Source organism: Staurois parvus, unplaced genomic scaffold (assembly GCF_062004578.1).
Source record: "Staurois parvus isolate SC_StPar_1 unplaced genomic scaffold, SC_StPar_1.0 ptg001014l, whole genome shotgun sequence".
NCBI lineage: Eukaryota > Metazoa > Chordata > Amphibia > Anura > Ranidae > Staurois > Staurois parvus.
The window spans coordinates 615,730-631,690 of record NW_028318810.1 but is presented as its reverse complement, the minus strand read 5'-3'; positions in this window follow the sequence as shown (position 1 = coordinate 631,690).

The following is a 15,961-nucleotide window of genomic DNA, read 5'->3' as shown; positions in this document are numbered from 1 at the left end:
GTCTAAAAACCACATACAATTGATACCACTCAAATGTCTTAGTCTGCTATCCCAGCTGATTGACCACATGTTTGCAGGTTGAATACTGGCGCATCAGACATATCAAGGACTACAAGAAAATGGCGCCTATACGCACACTGCCTTGGCATATAATGAGCTCCTCTTAGCAAACATGGCTTCAGCTTGGTCTCTTACCCATGGACAACCCCCAGGAACATGTTTCACTCAACAGGGGCTTAAACATTGAGGCAAATGTAGGTGGAATAACTTTATAACTATAGCTTTATGCTTTATAACTTAGGCTATTCCAGTTATATTTGTTGCTACGATTAAGCCCCTATTGGGTGAAATATGTTAGAGGAGGTTCTCTAATGGGTAAGAAGCTAAGTGGAAGCCATATTTTGCTTAAAAGGGCTCACTATATGCCGTGGCAGTGTGCAGACAGGTGCCATTTTTTTTGCCTGTTACCAGGGACGGACTGACAACTCATGGGGCCCCGGGCAATAGGGGATCATGGGGCCCCTGTGTCCTTGCCCAAACTCAAAAAAGCCTATGAAAAAGGTACCAGGGGCATATCATGGGGCCCCCTATTGACCCCGGGCCCTCAGGCAGTGCCCGAGTTTCCAAATGGTCAGTCATTACAATTGTCCCTGTCGGCTTTACTTTTCTGGTCATTATGATTATATATGTATGGCTGTAAAGATTAAATATTACATATCTACAACTTACTAGTCATGCTAATGATAAACCGGCTTCACCCTCTGATGATGTGCGTGGCATGTAATGCGTAAGGAGGAGCCTGCTAGCGCCGTTGACGTCACGTCGTCGGAGCATCGTGGAGCTCCAGCGGCCATTTCATTTCAGGGACGGTTAGTGTTCACTACTGTTACCCGCTGTTTGATGTTACACGCTGGATGCATCCTATTTTTTCTCAATAAATGCTCGGTTTTACAAGCCTTACTACACTATGAGCACTCTCTTGTTTTAACCCCACATGGGGAGTATTCCTTCTAGATATTGCACAGCTCCGTGTCCACCGAGAAAAGGAGGTTCCCACTACAGTTAGAGCAACACCCACATATCCCCAGTAGAAGAAAAGGGTTGTGACATGTAAGGTGGGAGGGGGCTGTTCTACAGAATTGACTCTTCCTGTAGTAGTCAAATTTGCTAGCAAGTTTAAAGGCACGTTGCAAGTGACTACAAACCAGGGGCGGACTGACAACTCATGGGGCCCCCGGGAAATAGGGGATAATGGGGCCCCTGTGTCCTTGCCCAAACTCAAAAAAGCCTATGAAAAAGGTACCAGGGGCATCTCATGGGGCCCCCTGCTGACCCCGGGCCCTCGGGCAGTGCACGAGTTTCCAAATGGTCAGTCCGCCCCTGCCTGTTACAGTTATATCTAGCTTGTGTATTGTGTATTCACCTTTTTTAACCCCCTGCTCCGGCATCCCTTTAACTACTTCAATACCGGGCACTTATACCCCCTTCCTGCCCAGGCCAATTTTCAGCTTTCAGTGCTGTCGCACTTTGAATGACAATTGCGTGGTCATGCAACACTGTATGTGCTTTCTTTTGGTAGTATTTAATCACCACTGAGGTTTTTTTTGCAAATTAAACAAAAAACACCTGAAACTTTTTGCACTTTTCTGCAAATAAATAACATTTCTTCATAAATTTAGGTCAAAATGTATTCTGCTACATTTCTTTGGTGATAATAATAATAATAATTGAATTTGAATTTTTTTTTCAAATGTTTCTATTTTATTTTTTATTACACTTTTTCTTTTTTTTACTATTTTATTTTTCAGCACACTGCGACCAAAGCAATACAATGCTACCATAGTAACATTGAGCTATTCTGGGCAAGTGATCAGTATTTTTTTTTTTTACACATTATGATTACTAATACCAATGTATTTCATTGATAATTGCAATCATTGTTACTGAATGAAACTGATTCATTCAGTCTTTAGTCTAGCTGTGATTGGGCAAATCTGATCACATGATACAGATTGGCTGTGATTGGCCCTGTCTGTATCATGTGACTGCCTTGACCAAGCACAGCTAACAACACAATTGTATACAATGAATGGCATGACAGGAAGCCATCCATTGTATACAATTGATATGGGATCTGCTGTGATTGGTCACATGACACTGGCAACGGGCCGGTGTAGTGATATGTGATCGGCTGTGTCCCGTGGACACAGCAGGTGACAGAATGCACAGACACGTGGCCCCGTGGCCGTGGAAGCGGCTCATTTTGACAGGATGTCATATGACACCCAATCACAATGGCGAGTGTCTCCCGCCCGGCCTATAGCATATGATGTCCTTTCAAAACGAGCCACTCACAGAGCCGCGATATGTTAAAATGTGTGTTAAAATGTTCTGAATGCCCAGGGGGCAGGAAGGATTGACAATCACTTGACCATTGTGATTGGTTGTCACAGTAGTTACAGGATCAGGAGCTGTCCCGTCATCTACCGATCTTTAGTGGAGATCGAGAGCTGTCTTTGACAACTTGGTGTCTGTGCTGGGAGCACGCAGTGAGCGCACTCTTAACATGGAAACATCAGCCACCAGTGAACCATATGTGGCTTGTGGTCATTAAAGCCCACTTATTTGCCACCGCACATGGGCAGCAAAGGTTTGTACAAAACTTCTCAACACATTTGAAAGCAGTTCAAAATTGTGTTTGCTTGTAACATTTGTTTTTGTAATGAATGGACTTTCCCAAACAAAAACCACATTCCTAGATTGTAAGCTCCAAGGATCAGGCCCTCCTATCCCTCTTGTATTGAACTGTATTGTTGCTGTATTGTCTCCCGTTATATAGTAAAGCGCTGAGCAAACTGTTGGCGCTATATAAATCCTGTATAATAATAATAATAATAACATACACTGTTAGAAATATGTTCATTGAAGATAAAATTTCCATCCTTCTTTACGTTTTTTGTAAAAAAAAATGTTGATATGACCCCCACTAATGATTTGAGTATCAAATGAATGTTCTTAAAATCATTTTTTTGAAGGAAATTCTACTAGTGTATGATCAGCGTAAATGTTTAACCACTTACCACCCACCATCTGAATACTAATGTTCTCCAGTCAAATGCCAAGTGTTGGGAGGACATTTATAAACGGTAAACATTTGCAGTGACGGCACCCTCCTGCAGATCGCTTTGACTGCTGCGGGGAAGCTACAGTATAATATCCAATCAGTAACAATGTAGCCATGTCAATTGAATGCTGGGCTTTCTAAACCATTTCATTGCCACCTCCACTATGTCAGTACAGTGAAGGGAAGAAAACAAACCTTCTTATGGAGACCCCCACACCCCACCCCTCATGGCCCCCCCATCCTAGTCTTCTCATGAGCCCAAGTCTTCGCATGATCAAGATAGAGAACAGTGTGGATGAGTTTGGGAACATTGGCAACATAAACATTTTAAATGCTTACTTGCATTGTTTTTCCTTTCAAAGATAAGTTTGTACCAGGGGCGGACTGACCATTTGGAAACTCGTGCACTGCCCGAGGGCCCGGGGTCAGCAGGGGGCCCCATGAGATGCCCCTGGTACCTTTTTCATAGGCTTTTTTGAGTTTGGGCAAGGACACAGGGGCCCCATTATCCCCTATTTCCTGGGGACCCCATGAGTTGTCAGTCCGCCCCTGGTTTGTAGTCACTTGCAACGTGCCTTTGAACTTGCTAGCAAATTTGACTACTAAAGGAAGAGTCAATTCTGTAGAACAGCCCCCTCCCACCTTACATGTCACAACCCTTTTCTTCTACTGGGAGTGCAAAAGCTTAAAGAAGTATTAAACCCAAAAGCAAACATTTATTATATTGCAGCTTACCAAATGTGATGGCGGCATAGATTTTCTTTTTTAGGCTTTCTTTTCTTTTTTTTTCACATGGTGATCCAGCCAGAAAGTCTGTTGTTTTTCAATAACAGCACATCCGAAACACAGCATCCACAGCATTACGACATCCATTCTGACAAAACCCATAGGATGAAGTTACGGCAAGGACATCATCACGCCTGCCGGGATGCTGGATGTTGTGTTTTGGATATACTGTTGTACTTTACGTATATGTGAGTAGATGCCTAGTTGTTAATAAATTAGTTGTTAGCACTACACCATGAGCAGTTTCCCTTCCTCTTTTATGTGTTACCTACATTTGAGCGGTGGATTGCCCTGACGTGATCCCTTGCGGAGTAGTGGTCTGGGGCAGGCTGTGAGAGTGGTTGATTACATCCATCCATCTGGGCGACTGTGGAAGTGGAGGCTTATATACATTCATCCATCCATCTAGATGGCAGGCTGCAGGGTTGGAGGTGTATCACCTATCCATCCATCCTGGGGCCACAAGGCAAACAAGGCATTTGCCTAGGGTGGCATTTTTTCAGGGGGGCAGCAGCATTTTTCAGGGGGGCAGCTGCATTTTTCTGGGGGGCAGCACCGCCCCCCGAAAGAAGGGATGGAAGAAAGGACACACACAGCATGGGAACTAGGTGGGATCTGAGAGGGGCTGCTTGATGGTGTATGAAGAGCCTGACTCTTGTTCCCAGGGATGTCCGGAGCTGTGATGGTGAGTGTCTTCTCTCTTGCCAGGGTGGGGTGGGGGGATGCCAGTGTTTGGGGGGCAGTGGTAGTGGAAGGCTCTCTCGGGTGGGGTGTTGTTGGTCAATGTCAGGCTCTTTTCGTGGGGGAGGGGGGTGTTTGTCAGTGTCAGGGTCTGTCTGTGGGGGGGGGGGGCAATTTTTGTGTTGCCTAGGGCAGCACGAACCCTAAATACACAACTTCATTCATCCATTGTTATGATCTCTCCCTTACAAAATGCTGTTAGACCTCCTACTCTCTGAGGTCTAAGGTTCTGGTAAGCTGCCTTGGTGTCACGTTTTGGTGCTCAGCAGTGATTTGAAGAGGAATCTATGTATATGAATTCAGATTGCTTTTCCTTTTATTTTGATGCATTTTTTTCTCTTCTGTAGAGACGGGGGGCACTTTTTCTCTAATGTAGAGGCTTTATTGATGCACTTTATTTTCACTAGACTTTCTTATGAATTTTTTGGTTTTAATTTATGTATTTAATATTTCACAAATGTTTTTGCATTTATGTATTTAAAATGTATTCACATATTGATTTATATGTTTATGAATTGATACATAATTTTTTTTTATATATATTAGTTTGGCAGCGCAGCACTTTTTATGTTGTTTTATGCTTTGTATTATTCTGTGTGTGCGTAGTGGTGAGTGCAACTGTTAACTTTCGTAATTTTTTATTTTGATGGTTTCTTTTGGCAGTTTTAGCGCAGGGGTTTTGCTCTCAATAGCTAAATTAATACTTTAAGGACCTCTGCTCCAAACCTAGCTGATTGCAAATAGTTACTCTGTTTTACATTTTTTCTTTGTATTGCCTTTCTACAAAGGTCCTTGACTGTATAGAACACTCTGTTAATTGAGTAGGATATTTCTGCTCTTATCGCTTTCTTTAGGTAGTTGAGGTTTCCAGATCTGTGGCTGAGATTAAACTGAGAGGCACAGTGGAGTCCCCCTGCCTTGCTTTGGACAAGCACTGTAACTCACCCAGGGATTGATTGGTGTGCCCCAAGCATGCATTGATCCACATAGAATGAAAACATTGCAGAACAGCTTTATTTCCCTCAGCCCGTGACAAATCATCCTTCAAACATTTCTTCTTTTTGCTGTAGATACATACACAGCTTTCTGGAAGAAATCCAAAGTGTCAAGATTGTGTAAAGGTTAGCTTTGGGAAGGGGAGACTATATTGGTTTTGGTTCAGTTTTTTTATATGTATTTTTTCGTATCTGTGTTTTTTCAGCTAGTCTTTTATATATTTTGTAATTTTTAGTATGTTTTTACAAAAAAACATTTTATACATGTGAAAGAATTCCCAGAGTACTATGGGTTAGCAAAAGGGGTGGCACAGGAGCAGCAGAATGCTTTTTGGCTGGCTTTGCCCGATTGAAACTTTGGATTGAGTTACTGGGGTGTGTCATTAATATTATTATTGTTATTAATATTATACAGGATTTATATAGCGCCAACAGTTTGCTCATCACTTTACAATATAACGGGAGACAATACAGCAACAATACAGTTCAATACAAGAGGGATAGGAGGGCCCTGCACCTTGGAGCTTACAATCTAGGAGGGAGGGGCTAGTGGTACAAAAGGTAGTAACTGTGGGGGATGGACTGGTTGGAAGAGTAGAAGATTCCATTATTAGCTGAGGGCAGGATAGGCTTCCCTGAGAGAGGTTTTCAGAGATCGCCTAAAAGTGAGCAGAGTAGGCGATAGTCTGATAAATTGGGGTAGAGAGTTCCAGAGGATGGGGAAAGCTCTGGAGAAGTCCTGGAGATGAGCATGGGAGGAGGAGACAAAGGAGCTAGAGAGTAGGAGGTCTTGCGAGGAGCGGAGAGTACGGTTTGGGTAATATTTAGAGACAAGATTGGTGATCCGTTGGGCAATGGGAAGCCAGTGGATGGATTGGTAGAGAGGGGTGGGAGATACAGAACGCTTAGTAAGGTGGATGAGTCTGGCAGCAGCATTCATGATAGACTGAAGAGGGGATAGCCTGCGATTAGGTAGGCCAGTGAGGAGGGACTTACAATAGTCAAGGCGAGATATAACAAGGGAGTGAATAGGTTGCTTATTGGTTTCCGAGGTTAGGAACGGGCGTATCTTGGAGATGTTGTGGAGGGTGAAGTCTACAAGATTTGGACAGTGAATGGATTTGGGACTGAAAGGACAGATGGGAGTCTAGGATTACACCCAGTACCCTGGCATGAGGGGAGGGACTGATGATTGTGTTATTGATCTTAATGGAGAAGTCAGGGGAGGGGGCACGGGCTGGAGGGAATACTAAGAGCTCAGTTTTGGAAAGATTGAGTTTGAGGAAGTGGAGTGACATCCATGCTGATATGTCACTTAGTAGGTTAGTAATGCGAGAGGAGACTGAAAGGGTGAGGTGAGGGGTAGAAAGATAGATTTGTGTGTCATCAGCATAGAGATGGTACTTAAAGCCATGGGAGTTTATCAAGTGACCAAGGGAGGAGGTGTAGATGTAGAAGAGAAGAGGTCCAAGGACAGAACCTTGAGGGACCCCTACAGAAAGAGGGAGTGAAGAGGAGGAGGCAGCAGCGTTATAGGTAACACTGAAGGAGCGCTGCGATAGGTAGGAGGAGAACCAGGAGAGAGCAGAGTCTCTGAGGCCAAGAGAGTGGAGTTTTTTGAGGAGGAGGGGATGGTCAACCGTATCAAAAGCCGCAGAGAGGTCAAGTAGTAAGAGTATGGAGTAGTGGCCATTGGATTTAGCAGTTAGTAGATCCTTAGTGAGTTTTAGTAGGGCAGTTTCAGTGGAGTGTAGTGAGCGAAAGCCAGACTGTAAAGGGTCAAGAAGGTTGTTGTCAGTGAGGTGGGAGCTCAGGCGATTGTAGACTAAGCGTTCTAGGAGTTTAGAGGTAAATGGCAGCAGTGAGATGGGTTTTAAGTTGTTCAGGTTGGTGGGGTCCAGGGAGGGCTTTTTAAGTATGGAAGTGATATGTGCATGCTTTAGAGGGGAGGGGAAGGCACCAGTAGAGAGGGAAAGATTGAAGATGTGAGTGAGGGAGCATAGGATGGAAGAAGATGGTGACCGTAGTAGTTGTGAGGGGACAGGATCCAGGGATTCAGGTAGTGAGACGGGCTTCTGAGAAAACCTTAGTGACCTCTTTGGTAGTAGCGAGGTCAAAAGAGGAAAGTGTTGAGGGAGGTTTAGTATAAGCTATGCTAAGTGGGATGGATATCTGTGCAGTGGCGATGCCCCTACGAATTGCGTCAATCTTGTTTTTGAAATGATTTGCAATCTCGTGAGCAGTGAGTGAGGTACTGGGTGGAGGTGGAGAAAGTAGAGAGTTAAAAGTAGAGAAGAGACAACCAGGACTGGATGACAAGGTATTAATAAGAGTGACAAAGTAGGCTTGTTTGGCAGCATGAAGGGAGGAATTGTATGTTAAGAAAGAAGATTTATATACGGTGAATGCTTGCTGAGATTTGGTTTTACGCCAAAATCGCTCGAGCGCACTACTATGTCGTTTAAGATTTCTGGTGTCGTCAGTCTGCCAAGGTTGTAATGGTCGAGGCTTGATACTTCGTGATGTTAGAGGAGCAAGTGATTCTAATGTGGATGAAAGCGAACTGTTATAGACAGCAGTGGCCAGGTCAGGGCAGGAGAGGGGACAGATTATGTCGTAGAGTTGGTCAGTTGCAGAGTGGAAAGGAGCAGGGTTCAAGTTGTGAAGGTTTCTGCGGGTAATTGTTTGCTGCTTGGAGGGATAGGTGTTTGAAGATGAGGAGACTGTGAAGGTGATGAGATTGTGATCAGAGAGAGGAAAGGGGGTGTTTGTGAGGTTGTAGGGAGTGCAAAGATGGGAGAAAACAAGGTCTAATGTATTCCCATCAGAGTGAGTGGAGGATTGTATACATTGTGCTAATGCAAAAGATGAGGTTATGATGAAGAGTTGGGATGTAGCCGGGTTGTTGACATTATTAGGGATGTTAAAATCTCCGAGAATTATAGTGGTAGTTCAGAGGAGAGAAAGGAGGGTAGCCAGGCAGAGAAATCTTCAAGAAAGCGGGACACCGGTCCAGGAGGCCGATAGATCACTGCAATCCTCAGAGAAATGGGAGAAAATAGCCGGATGCAGCGAGTCTCAAAAGAAGAGAAGGATAGAGAGGGAGGGTTAGGGAGGACTTGAAAAGTGCTCAGTGGAGATAGAAGCAAACCAACTCCACCACCTTTCCGACCACTGGGTCTGGGTGAGTGGGTCCAGGAAGGCCTCCATAGGAAAGTGCTGCGGGAGAAGAAGAATCTGCTGCTTGAAGCCAGGTTTCTGTAATTGCTAGTAGGTTAACTTGTTGCCGACCACAGATAGCCGAATGACGGCTGGACTGCGGCCGGCCAGTTCTGAGTGGACGTCATATGACGTCCCCGCAGAACGCACTCTCCTGCGCGCCCCAGGGGGCGCGCACCCGGCGATCTCCGTGATCGCTGTGTCCTACGGACACAGCTGATCACGTGATGTGGTAAAAGGCCAATTACAGCGGCCTTTTACCACCTGATCAGCGGTGTCTAATGACACGCTGATCAGAGGGAAATGCAAGTGCCGATTCTCGGCTGCACTTTCCTCACGCTGTCAGATCGTGAGGAAAGTACTGCCGAGAACCGGCAGTTGTCAGAGCGGGGATCGGCACCGATCATCAGGGCACTGATGATCAGTGCCCTGATGATCGGTGCCCAGCAGTGCCACCCGCAAGTTCCGCCCACCTGTGCCCAGCAGTGCGCCCACTAACTCCGCCCACCTGTGCCCAGCAGATCACCCACCTGTGCCCAGCAGTGCACCCACCTGTGCCACTCTGCAATGTCACACACCTGTGCCCAGAAGTGCCACCTACCTGTGCCCAGCAGTGCCACCCACCTGTGCCCACCCACCTGTGCCCACCAGTGCCACCCACCTGTGCCCACCCACCAGTGCCACCCACCAGTGCAGGCCAGCAGTGCTGCCAGTCAGTGCCACCAGTCAGTGCCCAGCGGTTGTGCCAGTCAGTGCCGCCAGTCAGTGCCCAGCAGTGATGCCAGTCAGTGCCGTCTATCAGCACCCATCATCAGTGTCACCTATCAGTGCCGCCTATCAGTGCTGCATATTAGTGCCGCCTATCCGTGACACCTCATTAGTGCTGTCTATCAGTGCCGCCTATCCGTGCCACCTCATTAGTACTGCCTATCAGTGCCCTTTAGTGCTGCCTATCAGTGCCCATCAGTGCCGCCTATCAGTGCCCATCAGTGCTGCCTCATCAACGCACATCAGTGAAGGAGAAAAATTACCTGTTTAAAAAATGTTATAATAGAAACAAAGAAACTTTTTTTTTTCAAATTTTTGACAATTTTTTATTTATAGCACAAAAAGTAAAGTGCCCAGTGGCGATTAAATACCACCAAAAGAAAGCTTTATTTGTGAGAAAAAAATGATCAAAATTTCATATGGGTACACTGTTGCATGACCGCGCAATTGTCAATCAAAGTGCGGCAGCGCTGAAAGCTGAAAATTGGCCTGGTAAATAAGGGGGTATAAGTGCCTGGTAGGCAAGTGGTTAAGGTAGTGGGAGACACAAAGGTCATGGACAGAGGTGAGCTTATTACAGACAGAGCGGGCATTCCAGAGCGCACATGAAAAAGGGAGGGTGGTTTTTGGGAGCACGGAGACTGATATTAAATTGAGGGGATTGCGGCTATTCCCGGATGAAAGAGGATGCCTGGTGTGTTGGTGAAATACTGGAGGACCAGGGTTTGGGGAGATATCCCCAGAGGTTAGGAGAAGAAGGGTGAGGAAAGTAACATGGGAGCGGGATGTACTCGAGTGCACATGCCTTCCAGTCCTGGTGTTTGGGTCAGCAGGAGAGTGAAGTATCAGAAGGAAGTGATGACAGCAGTAGTAGGGAGATGGTTGCAGTGAGGGTGAGATGTACAGGTTTTGGGGTGGAGCAGAGGGGTAAAGAAGTGAGATTTTGGGAACGCAGGAAAGTAATATGAAAAGGCGGAGTAGAGGGGACATATTAAAAGGTACACGGAGTGGGACTCAGACTTGTAAGAGATGTTTCCCAGGGTGTATGCTTGCAGTCCGTTCAGTGTGCAGTTGAGTTTCTTGCTGTTGTTGTATCTTCGTGCTGCTTGAGTTCTCCTGCTTTAGTTAAATTGCTGTGTTTAACTGCTTCTTAGCACTCCATCAAAAACAGCACTCATGCAGAAACAGTACCCCATCTGTGACTATGCCCCCCGATCTGTGACCACCGCCCATGAGCTGATCTAAATTTATAGGGAGATGGTCAAATGAGCACTCTTCTCCACCCCAATTAGGAACTGATAAGGAACACATGAATGGGGGGGGGGGGTGTCATGTGTGTGTAAACCACAGCTTGAGTTATGGAGCTCTGTGGAAAACATGCAAATATTTCATATTTATCTGAACAAAAAAGAAAAAAATGGTTTATTTCTTATTGCTAGCCATAAAAAGTAAGGTATCTATATCCAACATCCAGAATCCCATGGTATTCATTTGTGCCTGTTCACACCTGAGCATAGTGTCGCTTGAAGCTTGTAGCTTGAAAAAATACATAAGTTTCTTTTGAGCTGCAATCCTCAGCTATTTTTGACCCATTTTCTTTTTCCATTGGAGCATCTGAAAAACGCACATATCACAAATGTTTTTCCTGGTAAGATAATACTTTATTGTCATTGTATACATGCAACAAGATTTCTAAATCTAGCTTTCCATTGGGCAAAAATAATGAACCGCTTGCGCAGGGGCGGACTGACAACTCATGGGGCCCCCGGGCAATAGGGGATCATGGGGCCCCCGTGTCCTTGCCCAAACTCAAAAAAGCCTATGAAAAAGGTACCAGGGGCATCTCACGGGGCCCCCTACTGACCTCGGGCACTGCCCGAGTTTTCAAATGGTCAGTCCGCCCCTGCGATTGCGGCCTCTCTGTGCTGGATCATATATCTGTGATCCAGCTCTTCCAGGCAGGGGGTGCGCATGCACTCGCCGGCCCAGCTGTGCTGTAACTAGTTATAACACAAGCCGATCAGCGAGTCCCGACCAATGATTGATGGCCAGGACCCGCTGATAGGCAAAATGGATGACAGGACAGAGCTCTGTGATTGTAGACAACACGCGGTGTTTAGGAGAGTTCAGCAATTTCAAGCGTGCAATGAAAAATGAACAGAGGGGAACATTTTGGGAAAAAACGCCTATAAAAGCGAATGCTCCTAAACTCTCTTCTGACTTTAGTGTGCTTGGACCCTTAAACAGCTTGACACACACGTAAAGCAGGGAAACTTTCTAAACAAAGAACCAGTTTGCTGTTGTTCAGACTTTAAGGGGGCCAGGTTGTGGCCAGTGGGAGTAGAAATTATCCTGGCATTAGTGGGAGTAAAGTGTTCCATCCTTAGCATTAGGGGTAAGAATAGTGTCCCATCATTGATATCAGTGCATGGAATAGCGCATTTGCTTTTATAGGCGTTTTTTACCAAAACTTTGCCCTCTGCTCATTTTTCATTGCACACTTGAAATCGCTGAACTCTCCTAAACGCCGCATTTATGCAGGTTTATGAAGGGTTATGAGCATTAAGTGATTTTTCTGCCTGAGAACTCCTCTCAAAAAAAAAATTCTGAAAGGGTTTTCTTTTCTGCCTCTATACGCTTCTCTTAAAATATTCCTGTAAACTCCCTAATGTACATGGACACATATGTTTTGCATTGTATTGGTATTGTTCTGTCACATGTTCTGTCCCCCTTTGTAATGTACAGCGCTGAGCGAACTATTGGCGCTTTATAAATACTGTATAATATTAATAATAATTTACTAAAACTGGATCGTGCAAAATCTGGTGCAGCTGTGCATGGCAGCCAATCAGCTTCTAACTTCAGCTTGTTTAATTAAGCTTTGACAATAAAACCTGGAAGCTGATTGGTTTCTATGCAGAGCTGCACCAGATTGTGCACTCTCCAGTTTTAGTAAATCAACCCCAAAGTCTTAGTTAGCATTCCTCCACCTACCTTGCCTGTGTGGAAGGGGGAATCTTTTTTTTTTTTGCTTTTACAGGCTGAAGAAAAAAAAACACAAAACACCTGTATAAGCAGCATTTTTTATGCCTAGTGTGCATGGACCCGGAATGATGTTCTACTTTAGTTATAAAAATAATGAAGGGGGGTATTTTGGCATTTTTTTGAAGAGTGTAAGCCACGCGTCCCCTAAGTCGCTGCTTTATGGATTTACCTGTCTCCCAAATGAGGGCGCCAATGACGCTCCAGATATTTTCGGAAAGCGATTGAAGTGTTGTATAATAGACGGGCAGTGATCATGTAGGATGTGGGTATTTATAGCTCAAATAGCTTCTACCTGCTGCGTTTCTACTTTCCCCTCTTTTACTGTCAGCGTTCCCTCCTCCTCCTCTGTATTTTTTTCCACTCAGCTCCGCTCCTCTCATGTCAGAATATCTCTGGATCTCTCGGTGTGCTCACATTATACACACTGAATACACGGCAACGCGATGAGACACGCTTCCTGCCGGCTTTTCTTGCACAACAGTGACTCATGTGCTCCTAAATTTGGCTGCGCCTGGGCTCAGCGCTGCGTGCTACCCGACATGCTGATTCCGAGAGGGGGGGATCGAAGGGACCACATCTCCTTTGTGCTCTGGGAGGGCCCAGGAGCCCACGGGAAGCAGGATTGAAAAATAATCATCTTTCTTCTTCCCACTGGACAGTCGCCTCTCTCCCTCTGCATTGTATCTTGCAAACAGTAAACTCCAAAGCACCAATAGGATATCTGAAGTTGTGATGAGTTAGTTGAGCGTTTGAATACAATTGTACCAAAAAAATCAGGATAAATGTCTATCACCCACAGATGACTCAATTATCGAAGAAGAGTTCAGGCCACAGTGCTGAGAACATAGCAGGCTATTGCTGCTGCTTGGCGGTAAACTCCAAAGCACCAATAGGATATCTGAAGTTGTGATGAGTTGGTTGAGCGTTTGAATACAATTGTACCAAAAAAATCAGGATAAATGTCTATCTCCCACAGATGACTCAATGATCGAAGAAGAGGTCAGGCCACAGTGCTGAGAACATAGCAGGCTATTGCTGCTGCTTGGCGGTAAACTCCGAAGCACCAATAAGATATCTGAAGTTGTGATAAGTTGGTTGAGCGTTTGAATACAATTGTACCAAAAAAATCAGGATAAATGTCTATCACCCACAGATGACTCAATGATCGAAGAAGAGGTCAGGCCACAGTGCTGAGAACATAGCAGGCTATTGCTGCTGCTTGGCGATAAACTCCGAAGCACCAATAGGATATCTGAAGTTGTGATGAGTTGGTTGAGCGTTTGATAACAATTGTACCAAAAAAATCAGGATAAATGTCTATCACCCACAGATGACTCAATGATCGAAGAAGAGGTCAGGCCACAGTGCTGAGAACATAGCAGGCTGTTGCTGCTGCTTGGCGCCAACCTGTAGTTTTACTAAAAATTTGTAAATAAGTGAGCACTTAAAATAATATGTTATTACAATAATAGCTGCTTATGCACCAAAGGCATCATATAAGACCTTCAAATAAACAGTGGTATAAAAGAGGGTGCAGCGCTAGTAAAATTCCAAAAGAGTGATAAATAGATAAACGATTTCATAAATACAATAAAGTGACACTGCGCAGATATATATATATGCCACTGGAATATGTGGCTAGTATCGTGAAGAGAATACACTATATCAAGCAAAGTGAGTCCAAAGTGATAATGTGAGCGAGATCTCAGATGATCTTCTGACGTCCAATGGCAAAAATTGTGGATGAGGTGAACAAATAGGATATAGACTGCGCACTCACCAGATACGTAATCTTTATGCGCATTTATGTAGTATGACAAGAACATAAGATATCCTCACATGGGTCTGGTCAGATCTGGTCATGTATCCTTCACTTCCTTGCACTCGAGAATCACATTTAGGGATGGTTGCTCTGTGCTCAAGCTCAAGCTGAATACCCTATGACTATGAGCATTGGCTCGAAACGCGTCAGAATTGAGCTACAGCTATCTGACGCTATACCGCCGGCACCACGAGGGGTCCCGGCAGCCACTTTGAACCTGGTCAGTATTTATCTTTTTTCCTGTTATGCTCACTTGCCTATACTTTGGAATAAATACCCTTGACATATTGCACTACTGGCCTCCTCTGTGTTTTTTTGAGCTCCTGTGGGAGCTGGGTACATTCACAGAGCAACCATCCCTAAATGTGATTCTCGAGTGCAAGGAAGTGAAGCATACATGACCAGATCTGACCAGACCCATGTGAGGATATCTTATGTTCTTGTCATACTACATAAATGCGCATAAAGATTGTGTATCTGGTGAGTGCGCAGTCTATATCCTATTTGTTCACCTCATCCACAATTTTTGCCATTGGACGTCAGAAGATCATCTGAGATCTCGCTCACATTATCACTTTGGACTCACTTTGCTTGATATAGTGTATTCTCTTCACGATACTAGCCACATATTCTAGTGGCATATATATATCTGCACAGTGTCACTTTATTGTATTCATGAAATTGTTTTATCTATTTATCACTCTTTTGAAATTTTACTAGCGTTGCACCCTCTTTTAAACCTGTAGTTTTGTTACTGTTTAGAAAGTAATGTTACAGTGGGAGGGGTGAGTGACCACCACCAGGTGCGGATGACTTAGAGACCCTCTCACCTTGCCCATGCAGAGCCAATTGAGAGTATCTTCAAAGGTAATCCCCGACCCCATTACACTCACCTTCCCTGTGCTCACAGCTCCTTTGTCCTCCACAGTCAGCATGTAGGCAGGTGCAGGCTTCCATCTAGACTAGGGGTCTCCAAACTTTCTGAACAAATGGCCAGTCTATTGTCTTTCAGACACTAGGGGGGCTGGACTGTGGGCCCTGGGAGTAGAAAATGCCTCAACGTCAGTTTTGCAACACCACTGATTTGGTGGTCAATGGCAGTAAAAAACAAAACAAAACATAGTGCCCCTGGTTATTGGAATGGGAAAAGTGCCCCATCATTGGTATTGGAGGAATAATGCCCCATTGTTGGTATCATTGGGAGGAATAGTGCCCAATGGATGGTGTAATTGGAATGAATAGTGTCCCATCATTGTTGTCAGTGGAAGGAGTTGTGCCCCATTGCTGGTGTCAGTGGAAGGAATGGTGCCCCAAGGGCCGGATAAAGGCAAGCAAAGGGCTGCTGCTCCACTGCCAGCATGTAGGCAAATGCAGGTTTTCCTCCATCAAGTAAATGGTGATTCCTTCCACTGACATCAACGATGGGACACTATCCCTCTAACTTACACCATTTATGGAGCA